General features: G+C 40.8%; 1 protein-coding gene across 1 annotated transcript in view; it reads right to left on the bottom strand.

The window, feature by feature from the left end:
- CAST (calpastatin) overlaps nucleotides 1–10593 on the bottom strand; it is a 770242-nt gene extending 759649 nt beyond the window's left edge. The window contains exon 1 of the mRNA XM_086413227.1: nucleotides 10532–10593. The gene's annotated coding sequence lies outside the window, so the exon portion shown is untranslated. The remainder of the gene's footprint in view (nucleotides 1–10531) is intronic.
- Nucleotides 10594–13896: the final 3303 nt, after the last annotated feature.

The following is a 13896-nucleotide window of genomic DNA, read 5'->3' as shown; positions in this document are numbered from 1 at the left end:
AAACATACCCCAATATACAGCCATTACCAACATGTACGGTCAGTGCAAAGAGGACAAAGGGGGTTGAACAAAGGGGTCATCTGGTCTGGCTATATATATGTGTATGTATATATATATATATATATATATATATATATAATTTTTTTTTTTTTTGACCAGCATGAGGGATCTTAGTTCCCTGACCAGGGATCAAACCCGTGCCCCCTGCAGTGGAAGCACACAGAGTCATCCACTGGACCTCCAGGGAAGTCCCCTGGCTATATTTTTGTGGAATCTTTTGTTAATTGTTATGCTTTAACTTTACCTTACTTAGCATGGAAATAAAATACCAGCATAGATGTCACTGAGGACAAGAATCAGAAGCAAAAACAATTCCCAGAAAAGGGAATTTCACACCTTTCTAAGAAAGTAAGACTGGGTTATTTCAGGAAACTATAGACTTATGACTATTTAAATAGTTAAGCAGGTGGCTTTTTTCCCCTAGGCCACATAATACCAACCACAGTCGAGAAATATCACTGGTGAAAATCAGGCAAAATGAAGAGAAGTTTCACAAACGCAATAAGCTATAGGCAGATAGCCCCCCAAGGTTAGTGTTTGAAGCACATTCTGCAATTAGTAAAGGTTCAGTCCAGTTCAGTTACCCAGTCGTGTCTGACTCTTTGCGACCCCATGGACAGCAGCAGTACACCAGACCTCCCTGTCCATCACCAACTCCCAGAACTTATCCAAACTCATGTCCATTGAGACGGTGATGCCATCCAACCATCTCATCCTCTGTTGTCCCCTTCTCCTCCCACCTTCAATCTTTCCCAGCATCAGGGTCTTCTCCAATGAGTCAGTTTTTCGCATCAAGTGGCCAAAGTATTGGAGTTTCAGCTTCAGCATCAGTCCTTCCAATGAATATTCAGGACTGATTTCCTTTAAAATGGACTGGTTGGATCTCCTTGCAGTCCAAGGGTCTCTCAAGAGTCTTTACCAACACCACAGTTCAAAAGCATCAATTCTTCAGCACTTAGCTTTCTTTATAGTCCCACCCTCACATCCATATGTGACTGCTGGAAAAACCATAGCTTTGACTAGATGGACCTTTGTTGGCAAAGTAATGTCTCTGCTTTTTAATATGCTGTATAGGTTGGTCATAGCTTTTCTTCCAAGGAGCAGTTTTTCGATTTAATCATTATCAACTTACTGAAAGTACAAGACTGAAAACTTTATAAGAGCTGCAATTACATTCATCAGCCCACCACTCAACAGGTGTCTGCAGTACTCTAACGCCAAATTTATCTGCTACATAATAGAACCAAAATTAGCTTTGAATCTTCCCTGGGTTTATGAGGGTCTGTAACTTTCTGCACTCTCTGACATAATTTCTATTCAACATTCACTATTGTTCATGGCAACGAAACACCAAGCCTGGCTTCCAATTACTACCTGGTCGATAGTGTCAAGAAACACTGGGGTCAAAGCAGAAAAAACTATTGTTCCTTGGCTGCCATTTTCTTTTTTATTCTCATGGCCTATAGGAGACACAAATCTAGGTATCCACCCTGAAGAAGTTACCAAGTAAAATTACTCCCTTCTCTCCATCAGAGAACAAACCACAATGACCACTAGACTAGCTTTCCTATAGGTAAACTTATGGATGGACCATGTACTGCTTGGGGGACCTTATCGACAGTCTCACATAATCAGTTCAAACTAAGGGTAGATTAGAAGCCTCCAGCAAAACATGCACACGTTGTGTTCTGAAAGCCTCTGAAAGCATAGTAGAATAAGAGGCAGAATGATGGACCTCCAATCCCGATGTCAGTGCTAACACTTATACGCATTCAACAACACACCTCACTTTCTCTTGCGTCAGTTTGTCCTATGTAACTTGGGAATGACATGTAGCTACCTCTCAGGGTTAAATTAAATAAAAGGATTAAATAAAATAAGGCATATGAGTGCCTGCTACAGCCCACAGCTAAGTAAGACCACACAACAGGGCTGTCTATTGCAGTATATTTGGGATCCACACCTTTGAGGGAGTCAAAGAAGCAGGTGTGAACAGAGAGAAGGTTGAACTTCAGTGCCTTCACAATAAAGGATTCAGCTGTCACCCTGGGATCTCTGGAGCTAGGATGGCTCGTCTTCAAAACAAAGAAACTGAGTCTTCATTCTCCTGCCTGATCAGTCACTGTATGTAGGCGGTCCCTGGGAAGGTGGCATGATTTATGTGAGATAAACCTTTGCCTGAGGGCAACGTCCAGAGAGGACCCTTTCCCGGTTACTAGTGACTTGGTTCTGAAGGAGAAGTCTGGGTAATACACCATACTATTCACTATGTAGTATAAACCCTATACTATACATACACAGCTTTTTTTTTTTTTTTAATGTTAAGGTCAAGTAACAGTGCTTCTTTTGCTAGGTATTTCTAACAAAAATAAGCACACGTTCCCTTCAAAATGCTGAAAACTATTCTTTTACTACAAGGAAAGTACACAAATAATTTAAATCAAGGACAAGGTCAAGAATTGAGATGCTCTTGCTCCAATGAAACCATAATATAACCTCTAACATAGATAAACGTCAGTTCAAAATATTTAACTGCACAAACATCGACTGGAAGAGAACTGATATGATAACATTTCATGCAGAAAATATCCAGGGGAGTTAGTTGTTTTCAAGCTTAATATGTGTCAAGAGTACAAAGGCAGCTACCAAGACAGCAAATGCATTTAGTCTCTATTAATAGAAATGTAGTTGCTAGCAGATGTTATGGTTCTGCCATACATTCCATAATGGAGAGACAACCACATCTGGAGAGATACTCAGTTCTCAACCTCACATTTTAAAAGACACAATTCAAAACCAGACTGAGCCCTAAGAATAGCAATCAGAGGTCTGAAAATAATGCCCTATGGAGAAAAGCTGAAGGGTGTGGGAGTGGTTACTCCAGAGACAAGAGGCCTCCATGAGGAGGAAGGAAGTCAACTGAATATACTGGGTCTGAGTTTTTCCAGAAAGAACTAGGATTTGTGGGTAGAAATTACAGGGACTATTTCAACACAATATAATGAAAAATTTTCAAACAATTAGAGCTGTTCGACAACAGAGCCAGAACAGCCCTGCCCTGAAAGTGCCTCAACCAAGGCTTCTTTCAGGGATGCTGGGGTCCTCCTCCCCAGACATACCCTTTAAAATCTCATTTTTCTAAGGTTGAGAATTGACAAAGACCATACAAGGCCGGAAAAGTAAATTTCAAAAAGAGAGGCTAACTTTCCTTCACTCCTCCTTGAACATCTATCTAACCAGCTATTTATCTATCTACCTACCTACCTATAACTTCCAAGCTCAGGGCAGGAACTCTGCCTCTGTTATTCCCCTTACCAAGGGAACAGAAGAATGGCTAAATAACATTTGAAAGATGAAATGGCCAACAGCTCATGAGTAAACCAATGCAACTCAGATGTTTTTTATCTCTTATATAGATATGCCTAACAATACTCTTTCTTAAGAACTCCCCAATAAAGTGAGTCATCATGTGAACTCAATTAAACTGTCACCTCCTTAGAGCCCAGTTCCCCTTCTGGTAATAAATACAGGAGTCAGGGCTAAATAATCGCTTGATCTCTTTCAGCCCAAGCAGTCTCACAGCCCAAAGGAAGGAGGCGTTGTTTTTATCAAGAACAACTTAAAATTTATTAGTTATCTAGAAGCAAATTTGTATGTGTGTTGATGTAGCTATACAAAGCAGTTGTAGAAGATTTGTTGTTAAAATTTATGACTTAGTAAAACACCCAGAAGAAAGCAAAAGATAAAGAACTCCCAAGAAGAAAAATCTCTAGAGTAATCAGAGTATTTGGCTTGGTTTTTACTCATTTTTACCTTTTCCTGTGAGTTCACAGAAAAGTTTCAAAAATCAATTGCTCTGCGTTAGGTATACATGACTAGGGGAAGTCAGCTGACTTTAGGAACTCTGTGCTAAAAAAAAAAAAAAAAAAACCACCTAAAAATGATGACTTTTTTTTAAAAAAAGGAGACATTAGGAAACTCTGAGGAGAAGGCAATGGCAACCCACTCCAGTACTCTTGTCTGGCAAATCCCATGGACGGAGGAGCCTGGTAGGCTGCAGTCCATGGGGTTGCTAGGAGTCCGACAAGACTGAAGCGACTTAGCAGCAGCAGCAGCAGGAAACTCTGGGGGTGGTGGAAACATCGTAGACTACAAATACTATTATGACAGGAACAGAACTGACTGGAACTTTTTTTTAAGGACAGGTATGTTATGTTACACATGTGTTTCAGGAGATTTGTATAATATTTTAAAAGTTTATCATCCATTTGAATCAAAGTTCAACAAAAGAATTAAAATATATATTATTATATGATGTTGTTAAAATTATTTAAATATAATCAAGATGTTATTAAATAACTTTTCATCTGAATCCAGAAAAGGCAATTCCCTGGAGATCCAGTGGTTAGGACTCTGCGCTTTCACTGCCTAAGGTCTGGGTTTGATCCCTAGTTGGGGAACTAAGATTCCACAAGCGGCTCGGTGAGGCCAAAAATAAAGGGGGGGTGCTGGGGGATGGATTTTTTTTCCATCTCGGAGCAGCACTCCAGTTAGAGTGCTGACTATAAGGAGTATCTTGGATGGTAACAAAAGGCACATTCCTAAACATGTAGTCAGATCTAACACAGATCCGAAATATTTATATTTGTCATTACTGTGGGTTCTGGTACTCTGGTCACTGCTAAAATACAGTATACGCTCTGAAAGAACAACACAATTGAGTAACGCTTATTTTGGGATAATCAACAGATTAGTCATCTAAAATGCTAGCCACAAGCAGCAGTAAATCAGCTGTCAAAAAGTAAGTGTAATCCTAATCTATATTAATAGAAGTGTAATTTTATAATGAAGAAAGTGAAATCTAGGGAAAGAAAATGCCAATATAATGTGGGAGAGGGATGGGACTAATGAAGGTGAAAGAAGAAAAGGTCAAAAGGTGGAGGTGCCCTGATGGAAGGACCTAGTGAAGCAGCAGTAAGGTGGGAGAGAGATGGGAATTCTGGAGGTAGCACTGAGATTCTGGGCCGTGGTGCAGAGAAAAAAGATACATGACTTGAAGGATGGGTCATGCACCCAAATTTAAATGAGGAATTAGCTGATGCTTGTGAAGTGCTTTGCCCTTGACAAAGTACTTTCATCCTGATGATAGTATTTAATCCATCTACCACCTGAGGCAGCATCTATCTACCGTTCTCATCTTAAAGACAGAAAGTAAGGCTGAGACTAAATGACTTGCCCTGATTCACACCAGGTCTTTTAACTCCAATTTTACACACTCATCACACACAAGAGAGCAAATTCAAGAACAGCTTATTTTACAGATATTAGAAGGAAAACGGACTACTTAAAAATAAATAGTACTGAACTATCTCATAAAGTGCTTTCACATATAGTCTATTATTTACTTTTCGGGAACTGTGATTTCCATTTTATAGATTTAGGAAATTATGACATAGCATAACTTAAAGTTCTATAGGAAATCACTGATGTGGAACTAAAAGCAAAGTCCACCAAGTCTGGCTTGGCCTACGCTACCATGCACAGCACATGCGGAGATCAAATAGGATTCCATATTCAGAATTACATGAAAAAACCTACAAGTGAATATATTAATAGCAACAACCACAATAAGTGCTTTGGAAAGGAAAAAAACAAGGTCTCTGCTAAAGTCTCCACACAGTCCTCCTATAACTGTAGCCCACATCACCAAGAAAATCAGCATCAAAGATCAACATATATTGAGGATAAACCACAACAACTGAATAGGTAAGAAGCATGATTATTCCCATTTAAGTTGCCAAAATAATTATGTCTAGCTTTTCTAAAGATGTCCTACAGGTGGGGGGAGCATCTTGATATCACAGATGGGAGAAATGATTTTACTTCTAAGCTCATCATATATGGGGTAGACCATCAGTAGGTATTTTACTTTCATATGGAGAAGGAAATGGCAACCCAGTCCTGTATTCTTGCCTAGAGAATCCCATGGACAGGGGAGCCTGGTGGGCTGCTGTCCATGAGGTCACATAGAGTCAGACACGATTGAAGCTACTTAGCATGCATGCATGCATTAGAGAAGGAAATGGCAACCCACTTCAGTATTCTTGCCTGGAGAATCCCAGGGACAGAGGAGCCTGGTGGGCTGCTGTCTATGGGGTCGCACAGAATCGGACACGACTGAAGCGACTTAGCAGCAGCAGCAGCAGCCATTACTTTCATAGGGCAGTGGGTAAATATCCCCAGAAAAACTGAATAATATTTGAATGAGATTTCATTTATTGTAGCTGACATATTTCCTTTCTTGAGCTCTGTTCTGTGCTATTTTATCTTCAGTAACAGATGAAAATATATTCATGAAAAAGTTGTGATACTAATATTTTGCTGATACTCTTCTTCAAGATGAGACTGCTTATGTCATGCTGCAGTTGGTTTGCTGATTTTTTAAAACTGCAAAATAAAGACCTGAGAAATAATTTGTTCAGCAATTCCCAACCCCAATTTAGTAATGCAGTCTTTCTACCCATCTCACAACAGGATATCTGCAGTTATTCCAAAGCCTATTATGGAATTTTTCCAACAGTCTCAAGCCAAAAAAAAAAAAAACTTGAAAAACTTTTAGGAGATAAGATAGCAAAAGAGTATCACAAAACTGCATTATAGGTAACGAACACAAGTCTAAAAAGAGATCATAGAATTAGACCAGTGGCTTTCAACCTTGGCTGAACAGTAATTTTTTTAATTGTAATGTCCAGGGTACACCTCAGATGAATTACCTCAGAATCTTTGGGAGTAGAACACAGGTGTGAGTATTTTTTCAGGTTCTCCAGGAGATTTCAATATATAGCCAAGGTTGGAAACAACTGGAATAGAACCATTAAAGGACTAAATCCTTAAATTAATGCCATCTTCTGTAAGGTTTAAGGGGGGTGGATGGAGTGGGGAGTATGTGCAATGAAGTGAGAGCTAGCTGAAACACTTCCTAACTCCATGACTAAGGCAAGTCTTCAATTCTGAGTCTCCCAACTTCCTCAAAGGGCTGCCATGAAGCAGAAACTAAAAGAAAGAACATGTGAAAGCACCTAAAAGCATTAATGCCACATAAAAATACCATATAAAAGCATTGAATAAATCTCCCTTCTCCCCGCTTCCATCCCTCCAAGTGTTTTAGGGAAACACTACTTCTGACCAAATGGATTAGAGAGTAATAGCTCTAAACACAGAGCACAACTGTTCCCCCCAAAATTTTAGGCAAATACAACTGCAGCCCTTGGACAGCAAGAAGGTCCAACCAGTCCATCCTAAAGGAAATCAGCCCTGAATATTTATGGAAGAACTGACGCTGAAGCTGAAATTCTAATACTTTGGCCACCTGATGCGAAGAGCTGACCCATTTGAAAAGAGCCTGATGCTGAGAAAGGTGAGATGGTCGGATGGCATCACCGACTCAATGGACATGAGTTTGAGTGGGCTTTGGGAATTGGTGATGGACAAGAAAACCTGGCGTGCTGCATTCCATGGGGTCGCAGAGTCGGACACAACTGAGCGACTGAACTGAACTGACTGACAACTACAGCCATTCTTTCACCAATAATGGAAAAGAAATATGCAGAGTCTTCATTTCACTAATGACTCTCCTGCCAAACGCTCATCTAAAAATTGGTTGTTTGAAGCAAAAATAAGATGCCATATTTTGCCAGTTGGCTAAACCAAAAGACTGATAATCATCGATAATCACCAGTGTTGGCAAAAATGTGGGAAAAGAAGGTTGTAGAAATATAAATTAGGACAACCTCTTTTGGAGAGCAATTTGGCAGTATTTATCAAAAATTTAAATGCACATACTCTTCCATCCAACTAATCCATTTCCGGGCACCTAGCCTAGAGACATACCCACACATACCTACATAAAGAGATATTATTATGTTTTTGGTTTTATTTTTCTCTCAAAGAACTTATTACTTTCTCAAATTCTTTGTTTGCAGACTATCTTCATACTAGAAGGTAAAGCCCTGTGGGAAGGGGCTCTTCAGTCTTGTTCGCCAGTGAGAAGGGCTGGGCTTGTCAACAGGGCCCAAGTTATGGTCATACTTGTTGCCCGTGATGTCATTCTGCTGAATACATACAATTCTTTGGTTTCTGATGCACTTTCTCCACCAATCCGTTCATGTTTCTTTCTTTTATTTATTTTAGATAACGTATAAACACGCACACACCATCTAACGCAGTGATACTAACAGCTAACATCTATTTATGTGCTCTCCCCACGCCATCCCCTGTGTGTCCTCTAGCCTCACCACTTCACGGGTAAACACTGTCCTGAGCTTTGTGTTTATTTATTCCTTTGCTTGTTTTTAAATGTTACAAAAGTAGCATTGTACTATAAATAGTTTTGGGGGATTTTCTTTTTTCACCAACATTTTGTGATAGATTCATCCGAGTGTCATGTCTATCTGCACTTTATTTGATGGCAAGTAAATATTCCACTGTGAGGATTAATCATAGTGTATTTATCTATTCTCCTATAGTCGGCATTTTCGTGTTTCCATTTTGGGCTGCCAAGAACAGTGGTACTATACACACTCTTCCTCTTATTTTATAGCACCAAGTCAACTTCTGGCAGGAAATCTGACTTCCATCACACTAACCCCATCACCCACAAGAATCACTGATGGGCTCCCCTAAAAGGTTTAATTTCTCTCCCCAGTCCCTCCTGCAACCAGACCAGTTCAAGGGAGGAAACTTATGAAAAGGGAAAGCACTCCTTTTAAAAGACAGCTCTTGGCAGCAAACATTTATTGCTATAACTGGCCCCTTCCAGAACTATTCTGTTACCTCCAACCTCAGGCTGGCTGCTTACTTTGCCCACCTGCCAGAATTTTAAAGATATTTTTATTTGAAAGACAAATTTCTGAACAGTTTGATTTCAATACTTTATTCTTACTATTTTAAAAAGTCAACTGCAAAGAGAGTTTTAGCTACTGATATTAACTCCAATACATAATCTTGTTTATCACTAATATTTGACATCGAGTGCTCCAAAAATGCACAGATGGACTCCTTGATGGGTAAACACACACATACACACACAGTAGCCTTAGTAAAAAATCCAGTTTCAGTAGCTACATGTAGCCCATTTTATTTTCTCTCACTAAGATATGACATAAAAGATTTAAAGCAATTTAGGAAAAGAAGAAAGAATAACCTATGCATTGTCTTGTAATGATTTTTTTAAATTTAATTTAGAATATGGCCCAAGCTTTTTGTAATGCCTGTATAAATACTGCTTTGGTCTCATCAATATTTTATCATCTTTTCTGGTGTTACCATTGTCCAAAGACCTCAAATTACAGAAATCATTTTTTTTAATTCGGTTTTTTAAAGTTGCTGCCTCCACTCAGGAAAGAGAAAAACGGGACCACCAGCTAGGGACCATCTAACTAAAACCAGCCATGTAGATAACCACAGCCCCACCCCCCACCCCCCATCCTATACCCTTCTGTTCAGTTTACAGGTGTTAACTGCTCAGGGTTTGCGTTTTGCTAAAACCACAGCCTCAAATTCCTAAACACACAGTCCCCGGTCCTCACCACACTCCACCATGGTCCACATTCTCTGGATCCAAGCGCATCCGTCCACCTTGCCTCCCAGTCAGCTCTCGCATGCACTCAGCCTTGCCCTCCCATCCCCGCTCAGCTCCTTTGTTTCGGAAACCCCTTTCCTCAAGGCTGCGATGAGGACCTTCAGCAGAGGACACCCAGCCCGCAGGATCTGCAGTGCTACTCAACGGTGCCTTCTGGAGCCCTATAGAGCCAGAGCCGGACAGAAGCAGTGTTCAGCCTCAGTTGCTCAGTCCCATCTGACTATTTTTGAGACCCCAAGGAACTGTAGCCTGCCAGGCTCCTCGGTCTATGGGATTCTCCTGGCAAAAATAATGGACTGGGTTGCCATTTCCTATTCCAAGGGATCTTTCCAACCCAGGGATTGAACCAAATCCCCTGCATCTCCTGTATTGCAGGCAAATTCTTTACCACTGAGCAACCAACTGCTCATGACCCCACAAACAGCTCAGTAGAACCAAGATCCTACCCTTTTTTGCCCTGTGGCCAATGCCATTCTCTTCACAGAGACTACTGAGATCATCAGCATGAACTTCCTCAACATCTCACACCTCTCCATCCCACGCTTTTATTTATTTTTATCTGCATCCGGCCATGCCAGCTCTCCTCTCTTTCCAGAGGAAGTGAGCTCCCTTTTCTGGTTTCTGGCTAATTCCTTCACCTGTGCCGGCGAAGTCCCCCCCTCCCACACGGTGCATAATCAGCCCTTTTCTTTCTCTCCCTAGTTTGGCTACTTCCCCGCACACCCCAGTGTTCATTCTTAAAACCAACAAACAAAACCCTACCATCCCTCTATTTCTCTTTCCCCTCATAAAAAGAACAGAGGACAATTTCAGCCCATATCCATGTCTTACCTCCTGTCTACTCTTCCACAGACTGCAATCTGGATTCCAACCCTAACAACTCTACTCAAGGGGCTCTGGCAAAACTGGAACACCACCCTCACACTCCACCCCCAAGTTGCTAAATCAAATGCTTTTTTTTTTCCTTTGCATGAAAACCTTAGCTGACCTATTTGTGTCAGTTGGCAGTATTAACCACTGCCTTCCTCCTGAAATTCTCTTCTCTCTTGACTCATAATTCTTGCTCCTCCTCTTCATCTCTCTGGCATTTTGCCTTTCCCCATCCCCCTATTTCCTGTCTCCTATTCTGCTTCTGTCCTCTTAAAATGCTCACGCTCCCCATGACCCTAAGCCTGGCCTTCTACTAATCACGCTCAGCATATTTTCCTTAGCAAGTTCCTCCCTAATATCCATTCCGAAGCCCCACCTCCTCATAGAGAAATAGACCCACATAGCCAACTGTCTTCAGGGCATCTCAAGTGTGAACCAAGGCTCACACTGCGCTCGTCATCCCCCTCATTCCCAACCTCCCCCACCAAAACCAGTAACCTGGCCCTCCTGATTTCTCTTTCAAAGACACTGGAATCGCTATTTGCCTAATTCTACCCAAGTGGGATCCCTGGGAAGTATGGTGGCAGTTCCCCATCATCCATTCATCAGTCCCTGAGGCTTATACAATCAACCTACCTAACACCATTGTCATCTCTCCTCCCTTCTCCATTCCCATTGCTTCTGCCTTAATTCAGACTCTTTTCATCATTAAAATAAGAACTATGTTTACAGGGAATACTAGATACTGAGAACTTAATATACATAATATGCAAAATGGAAAAGAAGGTACAGATGTACTGTTGCCGATATTTTTACAGATGAGAAAAACTGAGACCCAGAGAAGAGAACCAGCCGCCCAGGCTCACACAGTGGAGAAGTGGCAAAGGCAGGGTCTATCTAAATGCAAGTCTTCTTGGCTCCAGAGTCCACAGCCTCTGCTCCACTTTAGCAACCTCCTGTTGCGATAGCTTTCTAACGAGCTTCCTTCTATCTTGTCTCACATTGCAAGTCTAATCCAGTCTATATAACAGACAAAAATCAGCTCTCCTTTTTTAAGAATCATTTTTATTGTGAAAATAACACCTAATCAGAAAAAGTTCATAAAATGACAGCTTAAATTATTATAAAGTCATCTTTCTAAAATGCAAATCTAATCTTACTCCTGACATTTTCCTAACCTTTTCAAAGTCTCCCCACTGCCCTTCGGGTAAAGTCGAACCTCAGTAAAGTGCAGAGGGTCTTCTGGGATGCCACCTCAGCCTGCACTCTGGCTCATCTCCTGCCACATGCCCCACCCTAGGCTCCCGCAGTACAGACCGTATCTCCACGCTCTGGACTTTGAGCTGACCTGGCTCCCAACTGAGAATCTGGGGTGGGTTCTTCTCCACTCCTTGCTTTACCTCTCCATTGGATACTTTCTTTGCTTTGGGGAAATCATGTCTTACTGCTCTTTTCAGAAGATAACTGTGTCTAAAGAGAAAAGGACTCTTGGCAACACTGCATGACCAAAGCAGCACAGCTCATGAGAGAGACTGCTGTTCACATGGATCACCAGTGAAGTCCTAACATACTTAGAACATGTCTACTCCGTCCAGAAAAAAAGAAAGTGGAAATTTGAGGCAATTGCTGTTGGTCACTGATGGTGAGTTGGAGAAAGGACTCCACTTTGACTACAGACTGCACCTCAGTAATTTTCACCCACAGCCCCTCACCATCCCAAAACTCAGATCAAAGAGGTTAGTAATGCTAATTATTGTTATTGCCACTATCTTATACAACCCATCTAGCTATGCAAGTAGAACCCGCAGACATATCCTTGACATTTCCCTTTCTGCCCGCCTCAGTCTATCACAATGTGCTATTTTGCTTCCTAAACTGTTTCGAAACTGTCTACACCCAATGATGCCGGTCATCTCCAGCATCACTTTCCTCATGCAAGCTACCCTGGAGTTCTGGGAGAGCCTCTTAGAATACTCTCTGGCCTGTTCTCATGCATTCTCCATTTTGGAGCTAGTTAACTTTGCCATACACAAATATGATCACATCACCACTCCACCTCCATCCCTGCATGATTAAAACTTTTTAATGTCTTATCTTTCCTCATATGACAAACTAAAAGCTCTTTAATATTTCCAACCTGTAGAACAAGATTTGGCACAGAGCAGTTACTCAATACATTTTAATTAAATGAATGAATGAATATAACCTTCATCTATACTCTCCCTTTCTCTAATTAAGAATTCCAGAACTGACTTTCAGTTCTATTCCCTCTAATCACTAGGGTTTTCCCTCTATTTTTCACTCTCTTCCTTTCTTCCGTCTCCAGGTTAAAATTCCTACCCTCTCCCTTCAGATCAGAAGGTAACCATCGTGTCTCCAGAGCAGCCTTCCCTAACTGACCTGACTAGCCCAGAGTCGTCTGCACAGGCTTTCATTGCACCATGAGCTTCCCCTCCACGGTGCGCGTCACACTTGCAGTTTTATATGTGCTTGTATGACTAACGTCTGCTGTCCTCCTAGCCTGTAGCGCTGTGACGGCAGCCCTGTGTCTGTCAATATACCCCAGGTACTTAGCACAGTGTTTGATATTCAGAAGACAGTGAACAGATTAATAAATAGTGAACAGATTAATAAATGTATCATAAATTAACATGCAGGGTCCCCACCCTTATTACAATTAGATTTTAATATAGCTATGAAGTCTAGAAGCTCGCCTGAGAGTCAAATCACAGAAGATGGGTCTCTTCCTACCCTTTTTTCTTTGAAAGTCCTTGAAAAAGTCAAAACTTCAATTTCTGAACTCCCAGGAGGCAATGTTTTAAAATATAACTTCATCTGAATAGTTACAGGACAATTTTCCTTTTTAAAAGATACTCTTCTGGGTTTTGAGATCCCCAAAATAAAGAGGGAGGCAGAATTTGCAATAATTTTCCTGATTAAAAATCTCTCTAACCTAAAGCAAGATCTTTCATATTACCAGTAAAAATGTAAACTTTTTTTCTGGGCAAAAAATAACCTATTTAAGTTTAAATACAAATAATGACGCTTGATCCTTCTTGGGGTTTACTGGTGTGCATGCAGAATATTTGTTTTGAAGAAATCACAATGTTTTAGGCATCAATTCATGTAGTTTTTCAATATACCTGACATTTCCAGGAAAAAATTAAGCCATTAAATCACATAGTTTTGAAAAGGTTAATGTTAATATGTTTGTAGAAACTATGTCTTATTACTTTTTTGGTAAGATGCTTTGTCATAAGGAAAAAGAGGTATTTTGCACATTGCAGGCCAAAGGCAGTATCGTCCATTATAAATACTGCCGCCTG

This window comes from Bos grunniens, chromosome 7 (assembly GCF_055505025.1).
Source record: "Bos grunniens cultivar Pamir isolate PY7600 chromosome 7, Bosgru_T2T1.0, whole genome shotgun sequence".
NCBI classification, from domain to species: domain Eukaryota; kingdom Metazoa; phylum Chordata; class Mammalia; order Artiodactyla; family Bovidae; genus Bos; species Bos grunniens.
The sequence above is the reverse complement of the archived record's forward strand: the minus strand, read 5'-3'. Positions and strand labels throughout refer to the sequence as shown.